The sequence below is a fragment of the Eumetopias jubatus genome, unplaced genomic scaffold (assembly GCF_037043125.1).
Source record: "Eumetopias jubatus isolate StellerSeaLion01/CBP00866 unplaced genomic scaffold, mEumJub1_p1.0 scaffold_3, whole genome shotgun sequence".
In the NCBI taxonomy this organism is placed as follows: domain Eukaryota; kingdom Metazoa; phylum Chordata; class Mammalia; order Carnivora; family Otariidae; genus Eumetopias; species Eumetopias jubatus.
The window spans coordinates 78,251,952-78,274,047 of NW_028274809.1; the positions used below are offsets into that span (position 1 = coordinate 78,251,952).

Here is a 22,096-nt window from a genome sequence, read left to right on the forward strand (position 1 = left end):
TTCCATGTTATAGTACACATTTAAATCAAGTATATTTTTATAAATGTTTATTATTTATACATTTAAACCAAAATTCATGTACAAATAAAAATTTAAAAACTAAATTCAATACCATCCAAATAAGCACCATTAATTCAACAAGATGGACAACATGATTTTGCTGACAGTGAAACCCTTACAGGTACAGAATCTTTCTCTGAGACCCCTTAGCCAACCCCAACACCTAGCATAGTGTGTGTGCTCTCTCCAGTCCTCTCTTCTGTCTTGGTTGGTCTCTCCCTTCTAACTCCTCCTCATGCTGGAGCTTCGCGGCCTTTCCATCCCTCAGGGTTTCAATGCAGCTGTGTCTTGTGTTGTAGCCTCAAGTATCAGTGGCCATTTTCTGCTCCCCACACGTCTCCTTTTAGATATGGGAAAACAGTTTCTGATCCTAAAGTGAAAAGGAGGAAGCGAAAGGAAGCCATCCCCTGGGGCTGACCTGAGTAAAGAATATTTGAAAAACAAACTGGGATGGTTGTACACCTGCTGAGAACATCCTTTTTCTTATGCCAAGGACATCTGTCTCTGTCACAGTACAGAAGGACCCCTTCTCTTACCACAGTCTTGGAAGTACCAGGCTTGAGAGGGCAGGGAGGGAAAAATGTCTCACCTTGCCAAGCATGTCATCCCCTTCTAGGCTCCAAACTACTTGAAGACAGTGGACTTGAAGTACAGTCTCTAATTCATCTTTGTATCCTCCGTGCCTTGTGCTACCTGGCATATGCCGGTTAACTAATGAATAAATGAGTAAATGAATCAATCAAATTCATTTAATTGGAGAAGCACATCCAGTGTTAGAAGAGCTGTGTAGGCTCCTGGGAGGCCGGTAAGAACAGCGGAGGCTGTGTCCCACAGACTCTGGCATCATGAACATATTTGATCGAAAGATCAACTTTGATGCACTTTTAAAATTTTCCCACATAACCCCCTTGACACAGCAGCACCTGAAGAAAGTCTATGCCGGTTTTGCTCTCTGTATGTTTGTGGCGGCCGCAGGGGCCTATGTCCATGTGGTCACTCATTTCCTTCAGGCTGGCCTGCTCTCTGCCTTGGGCTCCCTGGGGTTGATGATTTGGCTGATGACAACACCTCATAGCCATGAAACTGAGCAAAAAAGACTGGGACTTCTTGCTGGATTTGCTTTCCTTACAGGAGTTGGCCTAGGCCCTGCTCTGGAGCTGTGCATTGCAATCAACCCCAACATTCTTCCCACCGCCTTCATGGGCACAGCAATGATCTTCACCTACTTCACCCTGAGCACCCTGTATGCCAGGCGCCGGAGCTACCTCTTTCTGGGAGGTGTCTTGATGTCAGCCATGAGCCTGATGCTCTTGTCTTCCCTGGGGAACCTTTTCTTTGGATCCATTTGGCTTTTCCAGGCAAAATGGTAAGTGGGGCTGGTGGTCATGTGTGGCTTTGTCCTTTTTGATACTCAACTCATTATTGAAAAGGCTGAAAATGGAGATAAGGATTGTATCTGGCACTGCATTGACCTCTTCTTAGATTTTATTACTCTCTTCAGAAAGCTCATGATGATCCTGGCCATGAATGAGAAGGACAAGCAGAAAGAGAAGAAGTGAAATGACCATGCAGGCTTTCCCATTTTGACCTCTCTCCCTCCACCCCTCATTTCCTCTTCATACACATTGCAGGTGGTGTGTTCTGTGATAATGAAAAGCATCAGAAAGAAAAAGAAAATCATTCAATTGTGATAAATTAAATAAAACATCAATGAATAAATGGTACAACACAAATACAACTTAATTTTTGCCTTAATTGATGTATCAGGAGGTGTGATGGGCATCTGGTTCATGCATCAACCCTTAATAACATCCAACTGATGTTTGTCTTTTCTAGATGCCCTATTATCTGAAAGAGACTTTGGGGATTGACCTTCACACAGCTTGTCTTACTATAGAGCCTCAGAAGTCCACGCATGTTTTGGGTTTTGTTTTGTTTTTAAGATTTTATTTATTTATTTGTCAGAGAGAGAGAGACAGAGAGAGCACAAGCAGGGGGAGCAGCAGGCAGAGGGAGAAGCAGGCTCCCCGCGGAGCAGGGAGCCCGATGTGGGACTCGATCCCAGGACCCTGAGATCATGACCTGAGCTGAAGGCAGATGCTTAACCAACTGAGCCACCCAGGTGTCCCTTGGGTTTTTTTTTTTTTAAGTAATCTCTATACACAACGTGGGGCTCAAACTCATGACCCCCAGATCAAGAGTCCATGCTCCACCAGCTGAGCCAGACAGACGCCCCAGTCCACATGTTTTTAGAATAGAAATACAGACTCTGTATGCTTGGGCAAGTTGAGTTATTTCTCTGAGACTTAATTTCTTCTCAGAAACTGAGTAAAATGGGGATAAAAATAGCAACAACTTAATTGAGTTGATGTAAGGAATGAGTCAGTACACATAAAGTGGTTGGTATAGTGCATGCCATAAAATAATAGTAAATGTTGATATTATACCTCCTTGTCCTCTTACTACTGTCACCACCACCACAATCTTTGCTAGTATTTTTGCTTTCTATTTGCCATTAAGATTCAAAGATAGCCTTGCTTAATTGGAGGAAGTACTCAGAGCTGTGACCCTTCTCTTCTTAAGCTCACTTAGAATTCAAGAAATAGCCATCTGGCATAATTTCACCTGGGATTTCCATAGGCAATGATCGCTTTTTATTTAAAGTTAAATAGAATAAATTTGAATGATTTAGGAGCTCCCAGGCACACAGAATTTGTCCTTGAGAGGAAAAACAACCACCACTTTATTCTTAGGAGGAAAAATGGCACTAAATTGGAATGTATTTTTGGCCATACAGATTCCACAAAATTGGTTCTGTATTGAATCTCTAGTCATCTAGGTGAAAAGTGGATTTCCAAAAAGGAGAGAAGTAGATAGTGGTGCTGTGTGGAGAAAAATGACCTTTCCCTTAGACCTTGTCTCTGTAGGGGAGTCGGAGGCTGGTGGTGGCCAGCCAGCATTCCAGCTGGCTTCAGTTTTGAATCTTCATCCCTTACTGGTTGTATGATTTGGAACAGATTATTCTCTCAGCCACCTCTTGTAGCTTTGCTTTCGTTCACAAATGGGAGTAACGTCTACTTCATATGAGGATTCGATAAGGTCATACAAGCATGGAGGAAAGAAAATATGATTTAAAAACCTAATTTCTGATACTTCTGCATGAAAGGGCTTCAGCAGAGGAAAGTGTATCCTTTTGATGAGGAACGGATGTTGTTGGGCTGTTTACTTCGGAGAGGCAATGCTGCGCACCCATATGGATGGGAGAGGTTGAGATAAAGTGGGTAGTAAACGTAAGCTGCTCTAAGTAATGAAGTGATGGGACTTTAAAATCTGCTCCCTGAAACCTGAGAAAAGAAGTTTGTCCCCTGGAACTAGAGGAAAAAGAGATGGGGGAACCAGCCCAGAGTGCTCTTTCATACCAGGCAGAGTGGATGATAAAGTGAAGCTTGCTTTCTCTTTGGTGCTCCGGCCTTGTTACCCTTTCCCCTGTCTGTGGCAAAGCTTTACAGCTTCCTTAGACTTGAATTAGCATTGCTTTGGGGAATCAAGGGAAGGTCATGTTTAGGGCAAGCTGGGGTAGCCCACAGGACGGCAATAGACAATCAAGTTCTAGAGCAGGGAGCAAAAGAAAGTGGTGAGAAGAACCACCAGGAGAAAGTAACTCCCTCTCTCACACTCCTCAGAAATATTAATTAATTAATATTAATATTAAATAGACTCTCCTAGTTGTTAATATATTTGTATTTTATTGTCTCTGTATTCCTGTGATCCCAGAAAGTGGGAGGACTTAGGGACAAGTGAAATGCACTCTCTCCTGTCCCTGCTTTGTACAAGCTCCTGCCATCTCTAGCCTCTCAACTAGCTTCCCTGCATCCTCTGGTGTCCCTTCCAATCCATTCTTCATAAAATTGCCAGAACATATTTAAGGCAAAACGGATGAAGTCACCACCCTTCTTCAATCTTTTCACTGGCTTCCTAATTCTACCTTGACTAAAGTCACTGCTCCTTTGACCTGTGACGTCTGCATCCTCTGCCCCTGCTCCCATGAGCAGCCTCACAGGATACCCAGTGGCCCCCTTCTCTAACAGTGCTCTAGGACCCTCAGGGTGTGAACTTGCTCTTCTTTCTTCCTGAGCTCCTCCTGTTCGGCACGTGTCTGGCTCTTCCCACTTTCAGATCCCAACACCAATGTCATCTTTTTGGTGGGAACTTTCCTGCTCATTCTAGATAAATAGGTCTCACCCTTTGACCCTGGTTATTTTGCAACACCCTGCCTGTTTCTTCATGACATTTTATCTGGTTTTGCGATTATTCATCTTTTTACTTTACTTACTGTCTCCATGAGGGCAAAGGCTTTGATTATTTCCTAAACCCCACCATACACCTTGCACTTGGTTTAGTACCTGAACCCTAGTAAGCACTCAATAAATATTTAAAGGATGAATGAATGAACACATATCCAGAGTAACACGGTCCAATAGAAGTATAATGTGAGCCACAACTATAATTTTAAAATTGTGTAGAGTCACATGAGAGCATGTAAAAAGAAACAGTAAAATTAACAAAGTATTTTATTTACCCAATATATGCAAAATTTATCATTGCAACATGTAATCAATATAAAAATTATTAATGAGATATTTTACATTTTTTCGTACTAAGTCTTCAGAATCTGTTGTGTATGTTTACACTTACAGCACATCTCCATTTGAACTGGCCATATTTCAAGTGCTTAGTAGCCAGATGTGGCTATTGGTCCTGTATGGACCCTGCAGGTCTGGAGCATGCTATCACCTAATATATGGTAGCTGTTGGATAAAAATGATGCAGAGCTTCAGAGGAAGAAAGGCCTATTTTAAGAGCTGGGGGAAAGAGCTGTGCCCACTGGGCAAATCAACAGGATGAGGCTCACTCACCTGCTAAGGTCTGGAACAGCAGGGAGACCTTGAGTGCCCTGGATGAATGAGTAAGACAATGGACCCAGAGTGAGGTGGACATCTGTGCAAAAGCCCTTGCCTTCTGGATACCTGTGGAGAGCAGAGGACAGCGAAAGAGCAACAGGCTTGTTGCATGAGTGGGAGGAGAGCATGGGCAGCAGGCTTTGCTGGGAAGGCCTCTGCCAGCAGAGTATCTCAAAATGGCGCCATCGGAGATCTTGCAGAAACATACTGTTCCTGGGATTAGTTGGTGGCAGAAATGTAACGTGGATTTTATTTTATTCTATAAAATTCCTTCCACTAATTTGTGGCCAGCATGCTTCCAGTTAGGATGTTGGAACTAGATAAACAGGCTGTCTACTGAAAAGAGTTTTACCCAGGTTTCTGGGTAGGAAACTGTCCCCTAAAAAGTAACTTTTAGATGTGAGCCACTCAATCATATTCACCATCGTATCCGCCGCACAGTACTCTGGAAAAAAATCCCATTAAAACTATTTAAACCATTTAAAACTCAGTTTCGATACTGTGAGAGTAAAATGTGTGTAGTGCAAAGAGATAAGCCACTTACTCTGGTATCCAAAGCAAAAACCTGTCTCCCACCCATATTTGACTAATGATTCTGATTCATTGCTCTGTGCCTTGTCTCCTATCTGTTCCTGGAGAAGGACAAAAGGGCAATTACTGCCAAGCCACCAAGCCCATCTCTTTGCCCTTCAGAAGCAATCTGAGTGGTGAATTCTGACTCATTTTGCACGGAGAGTTCCCAGAAGCATCAGTGGAGTATCTGTGAGCAGGGTGAGTTTAGAATATTTAAGGGAGAATTCCACACTGCAGATACAAGAATCCAGCCCACAGCACAGAGTGAGCAACTTTAACATTTTGACTTCTCCAGAAAATGAAGACCCTTGCCCCCAAGTTTCAAAGAACATCTGCCAGTAATAATTTTGTTGGAGATCCATTACTTACAAAAGGTACAGTACTTTTGGTGAGAGATTTCCAGAGCAGGAGTAAGGAAGGTAAGGGGTTCCCAGGATGATTTCCTCAGCACTAGTAGAACGCTGCTAACTTGATAAAATATCAGCTGCTATTTGACAACAAACAGAAACACAGGCATGAAAGCACAACTGTTCCTTTCAGGCTGTATTACTAGAAAAATCTGGTAAACAAGAAAGATTTGTACAAGAATGTTCTACCAAGCAGATCCAATTTCTCTAAGGAAACGTTAATCCCTGTTCACTACAGGCTTTCACATTAAAATAAAATGAGTCATTATTGTATCGAATTATTTTAAGAGATTTTTATCAAGGTTAACAGGTGTACAGTCAAATGAGTCTTTTTATTTTTCCCCCGTTCAAATATTCCTAAAGAACATTACGGATATATTCTTAATGAAATAAGACATTAAAATACACTTAAAGATTCTTTTGGGCGCCTCACCAATTTCATTCCACTTTTTCCGGTAAACTTATATTATTATGTCTCAGGTCCTTGCATGTTTTCTACTTGCTGTATATGTATGTATCTGTAGATGAAATACAGTACTGCCTTTGCATATTTTAAATTTTAAATAAATGTTAATTACTGCTAATAGTTTGTGTCTTCTTGCAGAAATTTCTATGAATATATAAGCATGTATACACACACATGCTCTCCCATTTCTACACCTAGTGTTTTTCACTTAATGGATCTTAGATACCTTTTTATATTCATCCATATAGATCTACCTCATTTGGTTTAATGGCTGTAAGTATTCCATGTCAGATATACCTTAATTTATTATCCCAATTTCTTATTGATGGGCATCTAAATTATTTACTTTCCTCTATTGCCAACATTGCTGGATTACAAATATTGCTGAAGATATTTCTATGTACTCATAAAAGTTTATCTGTGACCTAAATTTCAAAGGGTGTGTTCATTTTAAAGTTTGATGGACATAACTAAATTGCTCTTCAAAAAGCATGAGAGTGCCTGTTTTCCCATAATCTGGGTATTATCAAATGATTTAATATTACACAAGCATTGAAAAATGGCCTTTTATTGCTTCAATTTGTGTTTCCTTAACTATGTGTGAGATTCTAAACTCCTTTCATTTGTTTCTTGGTCCTTTATATATTTTTTTTCCTTTGAACTGTCTATTCATAGCCTTTTCTCATTTTTTTTATTGAATTTTTTTTTCAAATTGCTATATGAGTGCTTTTTGTATATTAGAGAAATTAACCCCAGACTTAAAAGTATTGCACCTTTTTTTTAACCAGTTTATTTTCTTTTGACTTTGTTGACAGTGTTAAGTTACAAGACCCTGCAGAAATTGATTCTTTTCTTAGTCTAGACTAAGCTCTTGCCAGTCAAAGATTTCCGATTGAACAATTACAGATCCAAAGCAGGGCATTGCTAATAAACCTGCCTCACAATACTGAGGAATCCCAGACTCTGGAATGGTTCAAGCAGGCACCAACATTTATCTGACAGGAATGTTATGTGGAGGACAGGGAGATTGGATTAGAAGGTACTAGAGTTCCTTCCAGTTCTCAATGAAGTTCATGGTGCTAGAAAGTTTGTTTGGAGTCATTTTTTGGAGCCTTTCAGAATGAGCATTTTTTAGTCCCTTTCATGGTCTGTGGTTTCTTGCATTTATTATAGGGGAGTTTTTTTCCTTGGCTGTGATTTAAACCCATGTGGCCCTCTGGAAAGAAAAGAGGTTGGAGACATAGCTTGGGCTATGGCCAATATCCCCCATTCCCAACACACACACACACACACACACACACACACACACACACACACACACACACTTCTGCCCTTGAAAGTCCCAGCACCCTCCCTGGTACAGGTGGGAGATGAGGAAGAGGTTTGTGTAATGTGTGAGGCCTCCACAGGCTATTGTAGGATCACCTGTTGATCAGCCAGAACACATTGTATCCCCCTTCCCAGCACACATGCAGTGTTTGCTTTCTACTTCTTGAAAACGGACACATTCCCTGTTCTGTTTACACCATGACACTCAATAAATAGCAAATGGTGGTAGTCATAATAATAGTTGGGTGCCTCAAAAAACAAACCCTTGAGTGAAATCAGCACTAGTAGACTCCAAACAACTGTCATGTCTCAGGCGCCCAGAGCAAGCTTGCTCTTTGGTGGCCAATGACCTTTCCATGAGAGCCCGCTCCTGAGTGTTACTGGAGGAGAACCAACCGCTTTCCCAGAGTGCACATGGTGACTTCCGACAGCTGTGTTTGCCCAACTGTTTGAGGTCACCTCTCTATTTAGTCCATGGACTAGATCTGAGAAAACACAAAACAACAAACTCTAAACTATAACCATGACATGGCAATGAAAATTGCTTGTTTGCTATGCTGAGTGAAATAAGTCAATCAGAGAAAGACATGTATCATATGACCTCACTGATATGAGGAATTCTTAATCTCAGGAAACAAACTGAGGGTTGCTGGAGTGGTGGGGGGTGGGAGGGATGGGGTGGCTGGGTGATGGACATTGGGGAGGGTATGTGCTAAGGCGAGTGCTGTGAATTGTGCAAGACTGTTGAATCACAGTTCTGTACATCTGAAACAAATAATGCAATATATGTTAAGAAAAAAAAAGAAGGGGGCGCCTGGGTGGCTCAGTTGGTTAAGCAACTGCCTTCAGCTCAGGTCATGATCCTGGAGTCCTGGGATCGAGTCCCGCATAGGGCTCCCTGCTCAGCGGGGAGTCTGCTTCTCCCTCTGACCCTCCTCCCTCTCATGCTCTCTGTCTCTCATTCTCTCTCTCGCAAATCAATAAAATCTTAAAAAAAAAAAAGAAGAAGAAGAAGATAGCAGGAGGGGAAGAATGAAGGGGAGGAAATCGGAGGGGGAGACCAACCATGAGAGACGATGGACTCTGAGAAACAAACTGAGGGTTCTAGAGGGGAGAGGGGTTGGGGAATGGTTTAGCCTGGTGATGGGTGTTAAAGAGGGCACGTTCTGCGTGGAGCACTGAGTGTTATGCACAAACAATGAATCATGGAACACTACATCCAAAACTAATGATGTAATGTATGGTGATTAACATAACAATAAAAAATTAAAAGAAAATGGCTTGTTTGCTTAGATAGAATGCTTCATGGAGGCCAGGCTGAAGGCTGAAAGGGGTGGCTAAGCCGAAGCTTTGGGGTACCCATTTCTAAATTAAGGCCTTCAGAAGTCTGGGTTAGTTTAGCATGAAAATTCTTCAGACCTGGCCTTCCTCCGCTGGGCCACTGACCGGGGAAGAGACTAGCAAAGAGAGCAAAGATCTTCTGACATGCTGGTACGGTATAGCAGTAAGGGACCCAGAGTGTTTCTGGAGAACAGCCTCCTAGTTCTGGCTCTACTCTGGCTAAGACATTTTATTTCTAGCCTTAGTTTATGTCAATTTGCCCATCTGCATAATGGGAGGGTTAGACTTCTTTAGATGATCCCTAAAGCCTTTTCTTGTCTCTCATTTTAAGAGTTCCATTAACCTTTGCAAAGTTAAATAGAGACCTGAAACTATTCAGGAGCCCTTAACTTTATCCATAAATAGGGCATATAAACATTGTTTGAAACGTCCTTTATGAATTTTTTTTAAAGATTTTATTTATTTATTTGACAGAGAGAGACACAGTGAGAGAAGGAACACAAGCAGGGGGTAGTGGGAGAGGGAGAAGCAGGCTTCCCGCTGAGCAGGGAGCCCGATGTGGGACTCGATGACCTGAGCAGAAGGCAGTTGCCTAATGACTGAGCCACCCAGGTGTCCTACCTTTGTGTATTTTATATAGATTATGCCAGTCCCTGAATCACATTTCTTAGACTTTGTACCCTGAAGAGAGTTAGGGAGATGGTAAGATTTCATGATTCCATTCATTGGAGCAGAGAGAGTTTGACAAGTTGGAACCATAACACACACTGATATCAGTGTTGTCACTGGTAACAGAAACAAATATGTATTGAATAGTCACAATAAGTGAGGAACTTACTATGCTAGGAACTTGGTGAAAAGCAAAATCAGCTTTGGGGTGCCTGACTGGCTCACTCAGTAGAGCATGTGACTCTTGATCTCAAGGTTGTGAGTTCAAGCCTCACATTGGGCATGGAGCATATGTAAAATAAAAAAAAAAATTAAAAAACAAAGACAAAAAACAAAATCAGCCTTATGCCCAATAGGCTTATCGTCATTATAGGGGTAAGAAGTAAATTTTAAAAAACAAGGTAAAACACAGAGGGAGTAGCATTTTTGTGGATTTCGTTTAAAAATGGGATCAGATGCTTTGTGGATGTGGAGAGCCCTGACAGGAGTCTTTTTTTTTTTTTTTTTAAGATTTTATTTATCTGTCAGAGAGAGAGCACAAGCAGGGGAAGCAGCAGGCAGAGGGAGAAGCAGGCTCCCTGCTGAGCAAAGAGCCTGATGCCAGACTCAATCCCAGGAACCCCAGGATCATGACCTGAGCCAAAGGCAGATGCTTAACTGATTGAGCCACCCAGGCATCCCCTGACAGGAATCTTGAAGGAGGAGACCTCAGTGCACTGAAGAGGAGGTAGGAACTGCTCCAAGTCAGAAGGACATGATGAGTAAGGGCACACAAGTGCCATGATTTTGAGATAGTGAGCAGATGAGCCTCTAAAAAGCAGGACCAGTAAAAGCAAGTGGACAGTAGTTTCAGCTGGAAGGGGTTCAAGGTGTTGGCAGACACTGATAGTTGCCTACCTGAATATCTTTTCTTTTCTTCCTTCATAGTAACCTAACCCTGATTTTTAGCTGAGCTTCTTGCTGCTCAGAATTAAAGATTACATGTTCCAACCTTTTTTGCAGTTAAGTATGGTCATGTGGATGTGTTCTGGCCAATGAAATATAAGCAGAAAAGTTCTGGGGGGACCCTGGGAAGGTGCATGATTGTATTCCCCCTTTCTGCCTGTGATTTGGAATGCAGATGAGATGGCTGGAGATCTAGCAGCCATCTTAGACCAGGAGGATGACTTGAGAATGGGTATCATGTGTTAAAGTTTATAGAGAAGAAAAAGAGGAGGCTGGGTCATTAATAATGCTTGGAAGCTGCATACTAGCCCAAGGCTGCTTATCTTTAGACTTGTTTTACATGAGAGAGAATTTCAAGGCACAGTTATGTAGTATTTTTCGTGTGTGTGTGTATCTCCTATTTGAAGAAGAACCAGATTGTGGTTAAGTATAGGATTCCACCTTTGAAACTGGGAAACCCTATAGATTTTAAATCAATCAATAAATTATATTTGGGGCATCTAGTGTACACCAGACACTGTGCTAGATGTTGGAGAGATGTTATGCTGACTTTCTGAAGTCCGCAACATAGCAATGCTTTTGTTTATCTAAATTAAAGTTCAGCTTCCTCTATAGTAAGATACCCATGTACTTTGGCTCATCATATACCTTTAGAAAAAATAGCCTTGATTATGCTTTTACTGCTGAAGAGCACCTAGAATATACCAAATTCATGAGAATGTTTGGCTGAGGTGGGGAGGCTGGAGCATTTGAAGCATTTAAGCATTAATATCTTTAACGTTTGATTAAAAAATAAACTGGGAGGGCGCCTGGGTGGCTCAGTTGGTTGAGCGACTGCCTTCGGCTCAGGTCATGATCCTGGAGTCCCGGGATCGAGTCCCGCATCGGGCTCCCTGCTCGGCAAGGAGTCTGCTTCTCCCTCTGACCCTCTTCCCTCTCGTACTCTCTATCTCTCCTTCTCTCTCTCTCACATAAATAAATAAAATCTTTAAAATAAATAAATAAATAAATAAACTGGGAGCGGCGGAGCAAGATGGCGGAGGAGTAAGAGACCTGGATTTCGTCTGGTCTCAGGAATTCAGCTGAATAGGGATCAAACCATTCTGAACACCTACGAACTCAACAGGAGATCGAAGAAGAGAGTAGCAACAACTCTCTGAACAGAGAAGCGACCACTTACTGGAAGGTAGGACGTGCAGAGAAGTGAATCTGAGGCGATATTCGGGAGGATAGACGGCGGGGGAGGGGGCCTCCGCCGGCCGCTTCTGGCAAGTGATAGAGCCGCGGAGCACAAAATCGGAACTTTTAGAAGCCGGCTCCGCTGAGGGATGTCGCTCCAGTGGCTAAGCTGGGGGTGGAACCCTCGTGGGACAGTGTGGTCTCAGGACCCTCAGGGTCACAGAAAGACCGGGGGTGCCTGAGTGCAGCAGAGCTCCCAGGTATCGGAGCGGGGAAGCCGGCTGCAGAGATGGAGCAGAGGCGCGGGCTCTCGGCTCGGGGTTGCCATAAACCGTGATCCGCGGCCCAGTCGGGCCACTGCTCCTGCAGCAGGGACCCAACAAGCGGCAGATCCGGGGAGACTCCCCTTCCTCCCCGGGGAGGCGTGGCGCAGGAGCGCACCGCAGGGGTCTGCTGGGTTTGGAGACTCCACACGGGGTCGGGTGCCAGAGATAGAAACGCTCGGTCACAGGCCGGGTGAGCACGGAGTGCGGCCGGAGACCGGGGAGACGGGAGTGACGGCTTTTCTCTGGGGGCGCACTGAGGAGCAGGGCCCTGAGTTCTCAGCTCCTCCAGGTGGAGATTGGGAGGTCACCATTTTCACTCTGGTCCTCCAAAGCTGTACTGAGAGCTTGCAGGGAACAAAAGCTCCTGAGAGCAAACCCGAGCAGATTACTTAGCCCCGACCGACAAGGGGGGGCAATTCAGCCTCCGGCAAAGACATTTGGAAACCACGGCAACAGGCCCCTCCCCCAGAAGATCAGCACGAACAGCCAGCAAGCCAAGACCAAGTTTACCGATCAAGGAGAACGGGAGAACTCCAGCGCTAGGGGAATACTGCACATAGAATTCATGGCTTTTTTACCATAATTCATTACTTTTTCAAAGTTAATTTTTTAACCGTTTTTTTTTAATTTTTCTTTTTCCCTTTTTCAAACAACATCTTATCAATCCCTTTTTTTAAAAAAAACCCATTTTTTATTTTTCATTTTTAGAGTCATATTTTTATCCCTTCATAGTAGTTACCCTTATTGTTGGCATATATATATATAAGTTGTTCTCTTTAAAATTTTGATATGCAATTTCTTCTAACAGATCAAAATATACCCTAAATCAGTAGTGTATGGCTTTGTTCTAGTCTCCTGCCTGATCACATTCCCTCCCTTTTTTTTTCTTTTTTCTTTTTTTTTTAAATCTTCTTTCTTTTTAAAAACAACTTATCAATTCCTTTTATAAAATCTTTTATAATTTTCATCTTTACAGTCATCTTCCATCCCTTCATCGTATCAACCCTTGTTTTGTACATATATAAGTCTTTCTTCCTTTAAAATTTGAGCAGTCACTTTCTTCTAACAGACCAAAATACGCCCAAAAGCTAGTATGTGGCACTGATCTATGCACAAGCCTGATCATATTTGATCATATTCTGGTTTTTTTTGTTTTGTTTTGTTCTGTTTTTGTTTGTTTTTATCTTTTTCTTTTTCCTTTTGTTTTTTTTTTTCTCTTTCTTTCCTTTTCTTGTCCCCTGGTTTCAGGTCTTTTCTGATTTGTATAGAGTATATTTGCTGGAGTCATTGTTAACCTGTTAGCATTCTGTTCTCTCATTCATCTATTCTCCTCTGCACAAAGTGACAAGACGAAAAAATCACCACTGCAAAAAGAACAAGAGGTAGTACCGTCTGCCAGGGACCTACTCAATACGGACACTAGTACGATGTCGGACCTAGAGTTCAGAATCATGACTTTAAAGATACTAGCTGGGCTTGAAAAATGTGTGGAAGTTATTAGAGAAACCCTTTCTGGAGAAATAAAAGAACTAAAATCTAACCAAGTCGAAATCAAAAAGGCTATTAATGAGGTGCAATAAAAAATGGGGGCACTAACTGCTAGGATAAATGAGGCAGAAGAGAGAATCAGCAATATAGAAGACCAAATGATGGAAAATAAAGAGGCTGAGAAAAAGAGATAAACAACTACAGGATCACGAGGGCAGAATTTGAGAGATAAGCGATACGATAAGATGAAACAACATTAGAATAATTGGGATCCCAGAAGAAGAAGAAAGAGAGAGAGGGGCAGAAGGTATATTGGAGCAAATTATAGCAGAGAACCTCCCTAATGTGGGGAAGGAAACAGTCATCAAAATCCAGGAGGCACAGAGAACCCCTCTCAAAATCAATAAAAATAGGTCAACACCCCGACATCTAATAGTAAAACTTACAAGTCTCAGAGACAAAGAGAAAATCCTGAAAGCAGCTCGGGAGAAGAGATATGTAACCTACAATGGTAGAAATATTAGATTGGCAACAGACCTATCCACAGAGACCTGGCAGGCCAGAAAGTACTGGCATGATATCTTCAGAGCACTAAACGAGAAAAATATGCAGCCAAGAATACTATATCCAGCTAGGCTGTCACTGAAAATAGGAGAGATAAAAAGCTTCCAGAACAAACAAAAACTAAAGGAATTTGCAAACACGAAACCAGCCCTCCAAGAAATATTGAAAGGGGTCCTCTAAGCAAAAAGAGAGCCTAAAAGCAGCATAGATCAGAAAGGAACAGAGACAATATACAGTGACAGTCACCTTACAGGCAATACAATGGCACTAAATTCATATCTTTCAATAGTTACCCTGAATGTAAATGGGCTAAATGTCCCAATCAAAAGACACAGGCTATCAGATTGGATTAAAAAACAAGACCCATCGATATGCTGTCTGCAGGAGACTCATTTTAGACCCAAAGACACCCCCAGATTGAAAGTGAGGGGGTGGAAAACCATTTACCATGCTAATGGACACCAAAAGAAAGCTGGGGTGGCAATCCTTATAGCAGACAAATTAGATTTTAAAACAAAGACTGTAATAAGAGATGAAGAAGGACACTAAAGGGTCTATCCAACAAGATCTAACAATTGTAAATATCTATGCCCCTAACATGGGAACAGCCAATTATATAAGGCAATTAATAACAAAAGCAAAGAAACACATTGACAACAATACAATAATAGTGGGGGACTTTAACACCCCCCTGACTGAAATGGACAGATCATCTAAGCAAAAGATCAACAAGGAAATAAAGACTTTAAATGACACACTGGACCAAATGGACTTGACAGACATATTCAGAACATTCCATCCCAAAGCAACGGAATACACATTCTTCTCTAGTGCCCATGGAACATTCTCCAGAATAGTCACATCCTAGGTCACAAATCAGGTCTCAACCGGTACCAAAAGACTGGGATTATTCCCTGCATATTTTCAGACCACAATGCTTTGAAACTAGAACTCAATCACATGAAGAAAGTCGGAAAGGACTCAAATACATGGAGGCCAAAGAGCATCCTACTAAAGAATGAATGGGTCAACCAGGAAATTAAAGAAGAATTAAAAAAATTCATGGAAACCAATGAAAATGAAAACACAACTGTTCAAAATCTTTGGGATACAGCAAAGGCAGTCCTGAGAGGAAAGTATATAGCAATACAAGCCTTTCTCAAGAAACAAGAAAGGTCTCAAATACACAACCTAACCCTACACCTAAAGGAGCTAGAGAAAAAACAGCAAATAAAGCTTAAACCCAGCAGGAGAAGAGAAATAATAAAGATCAGAGCAGAAATCAATGAAATAGAAACCAAAAGAACAGTAGAACAGATCAATGAAACTAGGAGCTGGTTCTTCGAAAGAATTACCAAGATTGATAAACCCCTGGCCAGACTTATCAAAAAGAAAAGAGAAATGACCCAAATCAACAAAATCATGAATGAAAGAGGAGAGATCACAACCAACACCAAAGAAATACAAACACTTCTAAGAACATATTATGAGCAACTCTATGCCAGCAAATTAGATAACCTGGAAGAAATGGGTGCATTCCTAGAGATGTATCAACTACCAAAACTGAACCAGGAAGAAATAGAAAACCTGAACAGACCTATAACCACTAAGGAAATTGAAGCAGTCATCAAAAATCTCCCAACAAACAAAAGCCCAGGGCCAGATGGCTTCCCAGGGGAATTCTTATCAGACATTTAAAGAAGAATTAATACCTATTCTCCTGAAACTGTTCCAAAAAATAGAAATGGAAGGAAAATTGCCAAACTCATTTTATGAGGCCACCATTACCTTGATTCCAAAACCAGACAAAGACCCCATCAAAAAGGAGAATTACAGGCCAATATCCTTGATGAACATGGATACAAAAATTCTCACCAAAATACTAGCCAATAGGATCCAACAGTACATTAAAAGGATTATTCACCATGACCAAGTGGGATTTATCCCTGGGCTGCAAGGCTGGTTCAACATCCGCAAATCAATCAACGTGATAGAATACATTAACAAAAGAAAGAACAAGAATCATATGATCCTCTCAATAGATGCAGAAAAAGCATTTGACAAAGTACAACATCCTTTCTTGATCAAAACTCTTCAGAGTATAGGGATAGAGGGTACATACCTCAATATCATAAAAGCCATCTATGAAAAACCTACAGCGAATATCATTCTCAATGGGGAAAGGCTGAGAGCTTTTCCCCTAAGGTCAGGAACGCGGCAGGGATGTCCACTCTCACCACTGCTATTCAACATAGTATTAGAAGTCCTAGCCACAGCAATCAGACAACAAAAAGAAATCAAAGGCATCCAAATCGGCAAGGAGGAAGTCAAACTCTCACTCTTTGCAGATGATATGATACTGTATGTGGAAAACCCAAAAGACTCCACCCCAAAACTGCTAGAACTCATACAGGAATTCAGTAAAGTAGCAGGATTTAAAATCAATGCACAGAAATCAGTGGCATTCCTATACACCAACAACAAGACAGAAGAGAGACAAATCAAGGAGTCGATCCCATTTACAATTGCACCCAAAACCATTAGATACCTAGGAATAAATCTAACCAAAGAGGCAAAGGATCTGTACTCAGAAAACTATAAAATACTCATGAAAGAAATGGAAGAAGACACAAAGAAATGGAAAAACATTTCATGCTCGTGGATTGGAAGAACAAACATTGTAAAGATGTCAATGCTACCTAGAGCAATCTACACATTCAATGCAATCCCCATCAAAATACCATCCACCTTTTTCAAAGAAATGGAACAAATAATCCTAAAATTTGTATGGAACCAGAAGAGACCCCGAATAGCCAGAGGAATATTGAAAAAGAAAAGCAAAGCTGGCGGCATCACAATTCCAGACTTCCAGCTCTATTACAAAGCTGTCATCATCAAGACAGTATGGTACTGGCACAAAAACAGACACATAGATCAATGGAACAGAATAGAGAGCCCAGAAATGGACCCTCAACTCTATGGGCAACTAATCTTTGACAAAGCAGGAAAGAATGTCCAATGGGAAAAAGACAGTCTCTTCAACAAATGGTGCTGGGAAAATTGGACAGCCACATGCAGAAGAATGAAACTGAACCAATTCCTTACACCACACACAAAAATAGACTCCAAATGGTGAAAGACCTAAATGTGAGACAGGAGTCCATCAAAATCCTAAAGGAGAACACAGGTAGCAACCTCTTCGACCTGAGCCGCAGCAACTTCTTCCTAGAAACATCACCAAAGGCAAGGGAAGCCAGGGCAAAAATGAACTATTGGGATTTCATCAAGATAAAAAGCTTTTGCACAGCAAAAGAAACAGTCCACAAAACCAAAAGACAACCGACAGAATGGGAGAAAATATGTGCAAATGACATATCAGATAAAGGGCTAGTATCCAAAATCTATAAAGAACTTATCAAACTCAACACCCAAAGAACAAATAATCCAATCAAGAAATGGGCAGAAGACATGAACAGACATTTTTCCAAAGAAGACATCCAAATGGCCAACAGACACATGAAAAAGTGCTCAACATCGCTCGGCATCAGGGAAATCCAAATCAAAACCTCAATGAGATACCACCTCACACCAGTCAGAAAGGCTAAAATTAACAAGCCAGGAAACGACAGATGTTGGCGGGGATGTGGAGAAAGGGGAACCCTCCTACACTGTTGCTGGGAATGCAAGCTGGTGCAACCACTCTGGAAAACAGTATGGAGGTTCCTCAAACAGTTGAAAATCGAGCTACCATATGATCCAGCAATTGCACTACTGGGTATTTACCCCAAATATACAAATATAGGGATCCGAAGGGGTACGTGCACCCCAATGTGTATAGCAGCAATGTCCACAATAGCCAAACTGTGGAAAGAGTCAAGATGTCCATCGACAGATGAATGGATAAAGAAGATGTGGTAGATATACACAATGGAATATTATGCAGCCATCAAAAGGAATGAGATCTTGCCATTTGCAACGACGTGGATGGAACTGGAGGGTGTTATGCTGAGTGAAATAAGTCAATCAGAGAAAGACATGTATCCTATGACCTCACTGATATGAGGAATTCTTAATCTCAGGAAACAAACTGAGTGTTGCTGGAGTGGTGGGGGGTGGGAGGGATGGGGTGGCTGGGTGATAGACATTGGGGAGGGTATGTGCTATGGTGAGCACTGTGAATTGTACAAGACTGATGAATCACAGATCTGTACTTCTGAAACAAATAATGCAATATATGTTAAGAAAAAAAGAAGAAGATAGCAGGAGGGGAAGAATGAAGGGGAGTAAGTTGGAGGGGGAGACGAACCATGAGAGACGATGGAGTCTGAAAAACAAACTGAGGGTTCTAGAGGGGAGGGGGGTGGGGGGATGGGTTAGCCTGGTGATGGGTATTAAAGAGGGCACATTCTGCGTGGAGCACTGGGTGTTATGCACAAACAATGAATCATGGAACACTACATCAAAAACTAATGATGTTATGTATGGTGATTAACATAACAATAAAAATTATTAAAAAAAATAAATAAACTGGGAGCAAATTTAACAACTCCCCTCACCTTTGCCTCAACACACATGCCCTAAGCACTAAATCAAAAGTGGGGCTGCTGCTTCATACCTGATTTTCTAATCAGCTTCCAGGTGAGGCCTATGCTGCCAGCCTATAGACCACTTAAGAGAAGTGTCTGGAAAATGTAATTAATCCTAAGGAGTGCTTTTATTCAGCTTCTCATGGACCCTGTGCCAGCGAGGATGATACCCATGGCACAGTAAGGAAAACATTGATGACCATGGAATATTTTTGCTGCTTTGCTGCTAAGAATGCAGCACCTCCAGGCTGGCAATCCATTCTATCTTTAAATACTCTTTGTAGGAGCAATTTAAATTTTTTTTTAATTTGAGTAGTTAACATACGTTACATTAGTTTCAGGTCTACCACATAGTTTCAGGTGACCAACTCTATACATTTTGCTCTGCTCACAAATGTAAGTACAGTAGCACTTTCTAGTAAAGTTCATGATGAAGAATATGTTAATGATGTTAGGAACAATCATGATAGCTAAACTTTTTGAGTATTTACCATGTGTCAGATACCATGAAAAGTATTATCTAATTTAATGCTAGCAGTGAATCTGTACCCTGAGTACTATTATAGTCTCCATATTTCACAGGAGGAAACTGACTCTTGGAGAAGCTCAGTAACTTTCCCAAGGTCATGGCAAAGTTCACAGTAGCAATGGCAAATATTTCCCTGTTCGTTTAAAGTTAGTGAGTCTGGTCTATCACCCTAGCCAGGTGCAAGCTGAGTCAAGGTTGCTGAGCAGCGATTTTTCGGCTAATGGAAGGATTTATCTGGCTATTTCAGAGAAAGGGACATCAATTTCAACTCCCTGGCTTTTGAGGACATATTGACAGTGCCCTTCAAGCTTGCTTTCTGTTGTGATGTTCTTTTTAAATATATCAGAGAGAGAGAGCTAAAATGAGAAATACATGTAACTTACCTTTGAAAGGCAAACCTAAACTCCCTGTTTGTAAATCTATCTCCTTTCTTAAAGATTCAAAATGAGTGCATTTGGGATACGAAGATATAAACTTTCCTCCTGAACCACGGATGAGTCATAGTGACTTTATGAAGTGATTATTCAGCAAAGTGATTCAACAAGCGATGACAGTAAGTGAACCATTCAAGATGTCTTAGCGTCTCGAGGTTGGAAGGCACATGGGGTGCGGAGGTCCCCCCATGTTCCTAATCAGACGTTGTGCAGTCGTCTTCTGGATTCTTTGAGTTACAAGAACTGCTGCCTCACCATGCAGGCTACTCCATTTTCAGACAGCTCTAGTGATTGGAACGTCTCTCCCTGTATTAACCCTAAATCTACATCTCTGTAGACTACCCTTGCCCTCCCTTGAGCCTTATTCTGCCCTTGGGAGCCACTCAGTTCCTGTCTAACCCTCTTCCATATAACACTAACATATGACTCTGTTTCCAAGTTCCAGCTTTGAGTTGTCTGCCTCTGATCAAAAAATAACAGTGTGTGTGTGTGTGTGTGTGTGTGTGTGTGTGTGTGTGTGTGTGTGTTGGGGAAAGGAAAGAGAAAAACCGAAACATGCATGTTTGAGTCCACCTTTGCTAAGTGCTAACTGGGCTTGTTCATTCTAAAGGCGGTTTTGCCCAGTGAGCTCCAGCCTGGAACATCCAACTGTTCTTTCTGTTGCCGCTGAGTTATCACATGAGGGAGGATGAGAGTGACTCCTGGGAAATGCAGGTGCCTTTGAGTCTGTCTCAGTCCTTGGAACCCTCAGAGGATGGGTTTCCAGAGAAGCCATTGTTCGAGAGAGTGCCCCCTCCACCCAGACTCCCCTCAACCCTCCAGCACATGGACCCTAAACTCTGACTCAGAGGTAGAGTTGCTGCCACAATGCTGATGAAGGAGACTCAGCAGCTTGTTAAGAATCTGGGGGGGCCACAGATTGCTGCAGTGCCAGACACATCCACCAGTGATGGGGACACCCAAAGGGAGCCCCGCATGCCGGTACAGGAAGTTCAGTGCGGGAGCCCAGCCGAGCATGTAGGAAAAAGGGCTCTGGTGTCAGCACTGCAGCTAAGTGGCAAAACTCCACACCTTCTGTGATGGCCGGTGTCTTCATCTGTGGAATCAGAGCACGAATGCCTGCCTTGAGGGCTTTAGCACCTGAAGTTTGCTAGGTAGCTCTTCACTTCCTTCCTTTCTCGGCTCCATCTTTGAATGTTGAGGCAGGAAACCACTTACTAAATATCATTTACTTGAGATTTCCCTTGCAGTTCATTGGAAACAAAAGGAGAGACAGAGACAGAGAGAGAAACAGAGAAAAATATCAGATCTGAGAGGATCGGGACCCCCAGACTTGTAGCCCCAGGTTCTGCTGCTAACTGGCTGTGTGGCCTTAGGGGAAACCATTCTACCTCTCTGGATAGGCCTCATTTTCCTCATTTCTACCATGAATGTCATCAACGAGGAAGTAATTTCTGGTATTTTATAGTACACAAAAATTCTGACTCGTTCTCATTCATTCAAGATTATTGCATACCTTTCACATGCCAGGAACAACCCTGAGGTCCCTGCTTTCCAGGCGTCTGTGTCCTGGGGAGAGAGAGATGATTAATAGACAAATCCATGGCAAGGGTCAGATGGTGACAAGCACCACGAAGGGAAACAAAGCAGGGCAATGTGATGGAGACCAATGTGGCTGGTGAGTGCTGGCTTATACACCGTGGGAGGCTAGTGCCATTTGAGCAGAGAGCTTAATGACAGGAGGAAGGGAGCCCAGACTATCAGGGGGAAGAATGTTCCAGGCAGGGAGCCATAGCAGGTCTGAAGCCTGGAGCTCCTAGCAAGAAGGCCAAGGGTTTGGAGCCCACTCGGTGCGGGAGAGGTGAGCCGAGGGGGACAGGTGGGCGGCAGATGGAGGAGACAGGAGGGCTTTCATTCTGTGTTAGTTCTCAGAACTGTAGTTCAGTCTGTGCGCGACCCACGTGAGAGGGGAGAGGTGGGAGCTGTCTGGGAGGAGGAGGGGCAAGCAGGCATGGTAGGGCTTCTTGAGGAACTTGGGGGCTCATGATTGAAGGAAGGAGGCTGGAAAGGGGACGCCTTCCAGTTCATCTTGTATTTTCAAACTCTGAACTCAACAATGTAGAACAATGAGGAGAGAAACCCTGAATTCCCGTGTCTTTCCTCCTTGAGTGAGAACATAGAGATAATTGATGTCAATGCCTATGCTTTGTCTCTTGGCTTACTTTTAAAGTATTTGCAA

General features: G+C 42.3%; 1 pseudogene; it reads left to right on the top strand.

The window, feature by feature from the left end:
- The first annotated feature begins 847 nt into the window (after positions 1–847).
- LOC114216493 (bax inhibitor 1 pseudogene) lies at positions 848–1,737 on the top strand (annotated as a pseudogene).
- Positions 1,738–22,096: the final 20,359 nt, after the last annotated feature.